This window comes from Haemorhous mexicanus, chromosome 5, assembly GCF_027477595.1.
Source record: "Haemorhous mexicanus isolate bHaeMex1 chromosome 5, bHaeMex1.pri, whole genome shotgun sequence".
Lineage (NCBI taxonomy): Eukaryota > Metazoa > Chordata > Aves > Passeriformes > Fringillidae > Haemorhous > Haemorhous mexicanus.
The window spans coordinates 50,358,955-50,366,190 of record NC_082345.1 but is presented as its reverse complement, the minus strand read 5'-3'; positions in this window follow the sequence as shown (position 1 = coordinate 50,366,190).

The following is a 7,236-nucleotide window of genomic DNA, read 5'->3' as shown; positions in this document are numbered from 1 at the left end:
AGTAAGTGCTCCTTGCTGTGGCCACTCAGGCAGCAACCTCACAGTTTGCAAGACTCTAAAGACAGGTTTGTAGTACTGTGCTGGTGGTGTGTTCAAGGAGTCTTGGATTCTCTCGCACAGGTTTCACCCATTTCAGGAACATTTCATCCAGGAACCGAGGTACTTACAGCATGATCTTTAAATTGGAAATACAGCTCATGGGGCGTGGTTTCGAAGGTAATACCAGCTTTTATCAAGTCAGATGTTTAGTTTAGCTCTGTGTTGCTCTCTGTAAGGAAAACTTAGTATAGTACTGGGTAAAACAAATTCAGATATGGTAGAAAAGTACATCACTGTTCCCAAGATAAGGAGAAATACAGTTTCAAGTGCAATATTTGTACTCACACCTATTTTCTGCCTTTGAAACAGCAGTAGGTCAAAAGACAGATAAAATTTCTTGAAGTGGGTAGTTCACAGATCCTTTATGGTTGTTATTTTCTGTGTGGAAACACCATCTGAAGCTCATGTGAAAATGTTACATTATTTCAAAAGGTTTGCATGAAAATTGTGCTGCTTTAGACTGAATAAAAACACTGAAATTATTCCTTATTGAATATCTGGATCACTGTAGCTAGAACATAATGAAGAATGGTGTACCAAAAATAAAATAGAATTTTATGTTATAGAAAACTACTTGTCTAAAACCGGTTTACTACACAGAGTATTATTCCATCAGCATTTAAGAAGTTGCCATGACACATTTTAGATATAAAGCTGGGGTTTGCATTATGTTTCTAGGGTATTTTAGAAAAGGAAAATAAAAGTAAATGTGTGGTGCTGGTTTGGGGTGTTTTCCTGTTTAACAGGCTTCTTCACATTAGATGATTGTCTTAATTAGGCTATTAGGAGTTTTACCATGACATATTTTCTGCATCCAAAAGGCCTCCAGAATATTTGAAGTCATAGTGCAACAAAATGGAAACTGTACCACAAAATGTAAATGCAGCATGTACAGGTGAAAAAGTGATATACATGAATAGAGGGGACACAAAACTTGCCACAAAAGATGTCCAAATTTCAAGGAAAGATTCACAAGTGGTTATTTCCTTAGTGAGATATGGAGGTTTCCACATGACAGAGGAAATCCTGTCTAATGGCTGCTCATTAACATATCCTGTTTATTCATAGAGCATCTCTTGAAAGATGTGTATTTCCACTTAGGTTGGTATTAGAGAAAAAAAAAATACCACCAGAAGATTGCCCAGAACTTCAATTTCTTTGACTGCATGAGTTCTTTTCACTAAAATGAAAGTGTGTCAATGCAAAAGTAAGAAAACCAATCAAAACCAAAAAAATCCTTAAACTTCAAACTCTTTTCATGTTTGAAAGATAAACATAGTGAAAGTATGCTGATTTTAGAAAATACTTGGTAAGGACAAAAGCAATGTGTCTGCAGAAGGTCTGCAAGCTTTTCCAGCATCATGTTCTCAACTTCAAAGACAGACATTTGTGGCAGTAAGACCAGAGTGGGAACCTACATTATCATTATGTGGGAAAAAAATGAAATAAACATCACTTTATGTCTACTAAGCACCATTTTGCAAGCAGTAAAACCAACAAATGGTTAGACCTACTATTACTATGGAACTGAAGAACAAAATGAAGGAGTTCCTCAGAAGAGCTGGAAGCTGTTGAAACCTCTCTCAGCTGTCCTCTAACTCTGCTTAGTAGTGGCTGCTAAATATCAGTAACACAAATGTTCAGTTCATAAATAAGGATATGCTGTGAGACCCTGCATTTACTTACTCTCATCTGATTAACACCTGGCATCTGAAATTTATTTTCTCCCAATAAGTGTAATGGGAATATTTAAATAAAACCCAGGAAATCTGGATTTTTTTTTTTTCTATTCATTTCTATTCCACGACATTTTGGTACCCTGAAAGCTGTTATATGAAGCAACTATTACTCATATTCATACTCTTTTAATAGAATAAAAATGGAATATGAAGAGATGAATTAGAATTTTTGGCACAACTTATAGCAAGAAAATATTCAACAAGCAGTGAGATTCTTTTGGGAAACACAGTTTTAAATACTGTTGGTGTGCCATATTTCATTGTTCTAAGCATTCTAAAAATTGTTAGGGTACCCTTTTAATACATGCTGCGCAATTTTTCCACAACTAAGTTTTTCCTTTTACTAATAATATCAGTAAAATTAATATTTTCAAACAATTTTCACTGCATTAATATGGTTCTTTCCCTCAGTGTGGGTCCTAAAAAAAAAAAAAAAAACAAACTATGGTAGTTTGATAATGTTGTTTAAGCTTGAAAGGCAGAGAAAACTTTCATAATAAATCTCACATCATAGCCTCAGCAGACAGGATATTGTTTGGGCTGGCTTGCTGCACTCTTAATGGAGGGAAATGCTGTCTCTGTGTAGTCCCTCTTCTCACATATCTGTCTCAAAAATAACATCAATAAAGATGTGATGTGCCAGTAACATTCATTAGGGCAGACCTGAAGCAATTCAGACTGTGGATTAAATTTCTAGATATTGAAAATCAATCTAAAATTCTGACACTAAGTAACACTCACATTAGCATCATAATATTTGTATCTGAAAGGTCCCGGCTAGAAGAGATGTGATTCACTGGCTGATGCCCATCTTGATGGACAACACTTAAGACTTTCTGATCAGTGAAACAGGTAACTCAGTTTCAGGAAATGTGTCTGGTTGCTTACATTTTACATTTTTCAGGTATGGAAAGCCAAAACCTTGATGAAGAAATTAAATCCTCGCTAAAAAAAAAAAAAAAAAAAAAAAAGAAGAACATGCATGCTTTCTGCATGCCACTTTATATGAGCAGTCTGGCACATTTTTTTATATTTTAGTGACATTTGCTGTAACACAGCCTGTACTACAGGGAAAGTAACACCCTATTTCATATATAATCGATACTGTACCAACCCAGTTCAAAGACAAGTCAGACTAACAATACTTCGAGATGGCTGGCACATTATGCATTCTGGAAATTCTAATTTTATGTAAATTTGGAAAATGTATGCATGTGCCAGAGTTTCTCTTTGTTCGTGCACTGTTTTAGCATGTGTAAGTAGGAGAGGCTGCCATACAACACGGGTTGCAAAACAGCAGATGGGGGTGATTTAGTCTCTGAGGATCTCTAATTTCCTCTGAAAAAGTACTCAGGTTTGTTATTTTATTACTATGGGGAAATATATATTTTAAAATATATTAACAATTAGTGCTTGTCTAGTTGGAAAATATCTCAGAATTCCTTTAAGAAATAGTTCTCTCTGTGGACACTAATTCCTCTCTAGGAGTCCACTGTGAAAATGGATTAAGCTAAACTGGAATAAAACCCCCGAAGTCTTAGTGTTGCAGAGCATCTACAGAGAGACTTACAGCAATCCAGTTATTGTGCTTGAAATTCATGCCCTGACATATTTTGTTGTAACTTCCCCGTACAGACAGACCCACACTCCATTGCCTCCAGATGCAGTTATGAAATGATACTACTTCTTTCTGCATTTGCTGATAAAATTCTACACTGAAGACTGATTAGGGGTGACTAAACTTTGCAGTCAGAGGTTGAATAGTGCATCCCTGAAATAGTCATTTTATGCAGATTTAAAAAATAAATACATTTACAATGGTTTCCTCTTTGTTCTGCCGCTGTTCTGGCATGTCAGATTAGTGGTAGATGCCACACAGCAGGAGCTAGGAAATTCTGTCTGAAAAAGAAACGAGGTTTAAAGTAATTTTAGTTGCTGTCAAGACCAGAGTTCCCAAGTAAAGGGGCACATTTAATGCTGTTGTAATCAGGATATTTTGAACATTTAAAGAGTTCATGTTTGTGTTGTCAGATTATTTGCTGGAGCTTCCTACTCAAGGAACTGTGTGCATGTGGTGAGGGTGTAGGAAGAAAAGAAGGTTGTATTTACTGTGATCTTTTGCATGACTTCAGTCTCAAAAAAAATTGTGACTAACACAATTTTGATGTGTCAAATTGATATTCCTGAAGTGCTCATTTTGGTTATTACCTTTCAGGTATAAAATACAAAGGACGCTCTAGGTTTTGTTGGCAGTAGGATGACTGACCACTTGCCTGAGTTTGTGTAAAAGTTCCCTCTGATTTCAACTGTACAGAATCAGAATATTTATAACAAATATATGGTGTTTGGGAAAAGTGTACTTAGATTACAGGTCTACAGAATTTGATTTTACTAGAAAGCCAAGATAAAAAAATACTATATTCAACTAAAAATCCATGATCTCCATATATTCAACTAGGATCTTCTGAACATATTAAGTAACAAGAATATATTGAATTTCTTTGGAAAATACTTGTCGTGAAAAGGAATAATGAAATATTTTCCAAAAAACAGTCACAAAATTTTCTGTGGTGATGAACCTTTAGTGATTAACAGGCTGGCTTGGTTTCCAGAGTTTCCCCACGAAGCATTTATTCAACTTTCGAGTTTGAATCCATGTGCTCACTTGAATGCTTTTTAGCTCCTTTTGCTTAGGTCAGCCATATAGGATTGTTCTTTTCCTTGGCCTCTGGTCCATATCTAGGCCTAGAATGTCTACGAGGTACTCTCCAAAATGAAATGAGACCCAAATAGCCAAGCAGCTGAGGCCCCAGGAACAGTCCTGCTAAGTTTCCCTGGTGAGAATAGCAGTTTTTCCTCAGAATAACTCTTTCATGGAGGCTTAAAAATATGTTCCAAGGAAAGTAGTTTTGCTTTTCAGACCTCTAGGAACACACATAAGGAGTCAGCCACCACATTTCAAATAAGCTACTGCATTTCAAGAGAGAGTATCACATATAGCAGCTATGGAAGTATATGGGACCATTTTCATCTTTCTTTTAAAGACCAGATGTGTATAGCAGGATCCTGATCTTGGATCTTTTTTTCTGGTGGATGCAAGGACCCCACTACCCTTATTGTGTCCAGCTATGAAGAAATAAGCAGCATACTTTGGATTAGAGAAAGAGAGAGAGAGATTCAGCCTGTGGACTGGGATACGGAAGTGTTTTCATTTTTAGTTTTCATTGGTGAGGATTCTATTTTATCCTATCTGTTGCTCCTTATAAATCATGCAAAGAAATTTGAAATCTGAAGCTTGCTGTTGTTGGCATTTGAACCTAATGTCAAAATGCTTTTGCTGCCTTACTTGTGAAGTAGGCAACCTGTGTTCAATGTCCTTGAAAAAGTAATTTTGGTAGGCTCTAACCTTTTTCATGCATAGCAATCTGGGCAAAGAAGCATAGATAAACCAAATATTCTTAACATTCTCTAGCATACAGTCTCACCTTTTAAGAGAGGGTTACAGGTATCAGGTTTAAATTATCAGCAGGAAAAAAAAGAGTACTCTGACTGCCCTTCACAGTCCAACAGTCTTAGACCCTAAAAGAAAGAGGTGCAGAAGCTTTACTTGTCCAGAAGCAGCACCAAAAACACTTATATCTGCCTCATAAGGAAATGCAAAATCTTTCCCATAGCTACTTCACTAAATACATCTTCTGTGACACACATAATGTTAGTTTCACATAGTCAGTAAATCATATTTTCATGTTTTCACAATTGAAATGGGCTTGGATCCAGTCTTGGTCCAAACCTAATAAGTTTACCAGTGTGTAGCTTCTCTGTGTAGCTTTGCATGGCTAAATAATTTCAACATATTCAGTGAAGTTGTGGTTCATATTAATTCAGAAACAGGCATGGTCTGAAGAGACCCTGCAGAACATGACATCTGATTCTCCACAATAGGCAGATTATATTAAAGTCTACTATATACCCTAGAACACAGATACAAGCTAAGAAGCTGGTATAGTGGTATGACTGAAGCAATGTAAGTATATATAAATAGTCTTCCTATTTTAATAAATATTAGTTCTTCTCAAATTAGTAAGATGTGTTTCCATAGTGGAACAGTGAATAAAAAGAAAATATAATTTTATCTCACCACTTATGCATATTTACATTTTGTGTTAGTCATACATTCTTTTTTTTCCCTTGCCTTTTTTTTTTTTTCTCCTCGCCTGATGTTTTACAGTTACATCCTAACACCAACTTCTTTCAGGCAATTTCCACTGCTCTTTTTTGATCCACTTATGAAGGATGTATCCCTCACTAAAACAAACTTGTTTGTCTGTGATATTTCATCTCTGGTAGCAATGTCCAGCCTCAAGGATTCACATGATCACTGCATGCCCTATTGATGCAGTAGGTATGCAATTAATATTGTAGTGTATACTGGGGCTCAGCTGAGGTTTTGGGCTGTGTTTGCACACATACGAACTTGGATCCTAAGGAGATGGGCTGTGCGAGAGGTTTTACACCCAGAACCCGAAAATGCTGTATTTAAACTCTGCTTGTCTTCTCAGATGAAAATGGCAAAGAGTGGGTGACAGGGATGTGTGGGTGTAATTGTATAATTAGGCACATGCTGCTGTATTTTAGCACATACTGTCCCCTGCTGGGAATAATCATATTACTGGTAAAAGTGAAGTTGTGTGTTCATCCTTCCATTCAAAAAGGTAGGCTGGTGAGGCCTTCTTTGTCTTTCAGACAAAGGTGTGCTTTTCCTTGACCGCCACCATGCCAAGAACATAAACATTTCCATTTTTTGAGGATTGCATTCCATCAGGTGGTGTTGCTGGATGTAGGAAGCAGCTGAAGGTGCTACAGAGGCTGCCACAGCAGGGGAATAGCATAGCTTGACCTTTCCATGGGATGGGCTGCCGTGTAGCCACCGGCATGCGTGATATTCATATTGGTTTCCCTAGGGAAAAGCTTCTCATACAGTGTTAGCTGGTGCCCCACACAAACCTCACAGAGCTTCACAACCATTTTATTTTTTCAGAAAATGTCAAATGGAAAGGAGTCCTCTCTGCAACTCCCCGTTCTATTGCAAAAATGTGAGATGAACCCTTACATTCCCCTCCTGTCACCAGAGTTCAAGGCTTTCCTTCCCCATGACCTAGTGATCAGTGGAAATCAAAGGTCTGGGGCAGGAGGGCAGCCTGGCTGCTGTGGCCTGGGGTCTGACAAACATAACAGGTCTTCTGGCCTAACCACAACTCTTCCCCATCCCTGCTCTTGCCCATCTCCAGGTTGCTGGAACTCCCTAGCCAAAGGTATTTCAGTGCCTATGCTCTCAGCAACAGCGCACCAATGCAGTGTGTGCTGCTCAGGAGCAGCAAGATTATAAATACAGAGTTGG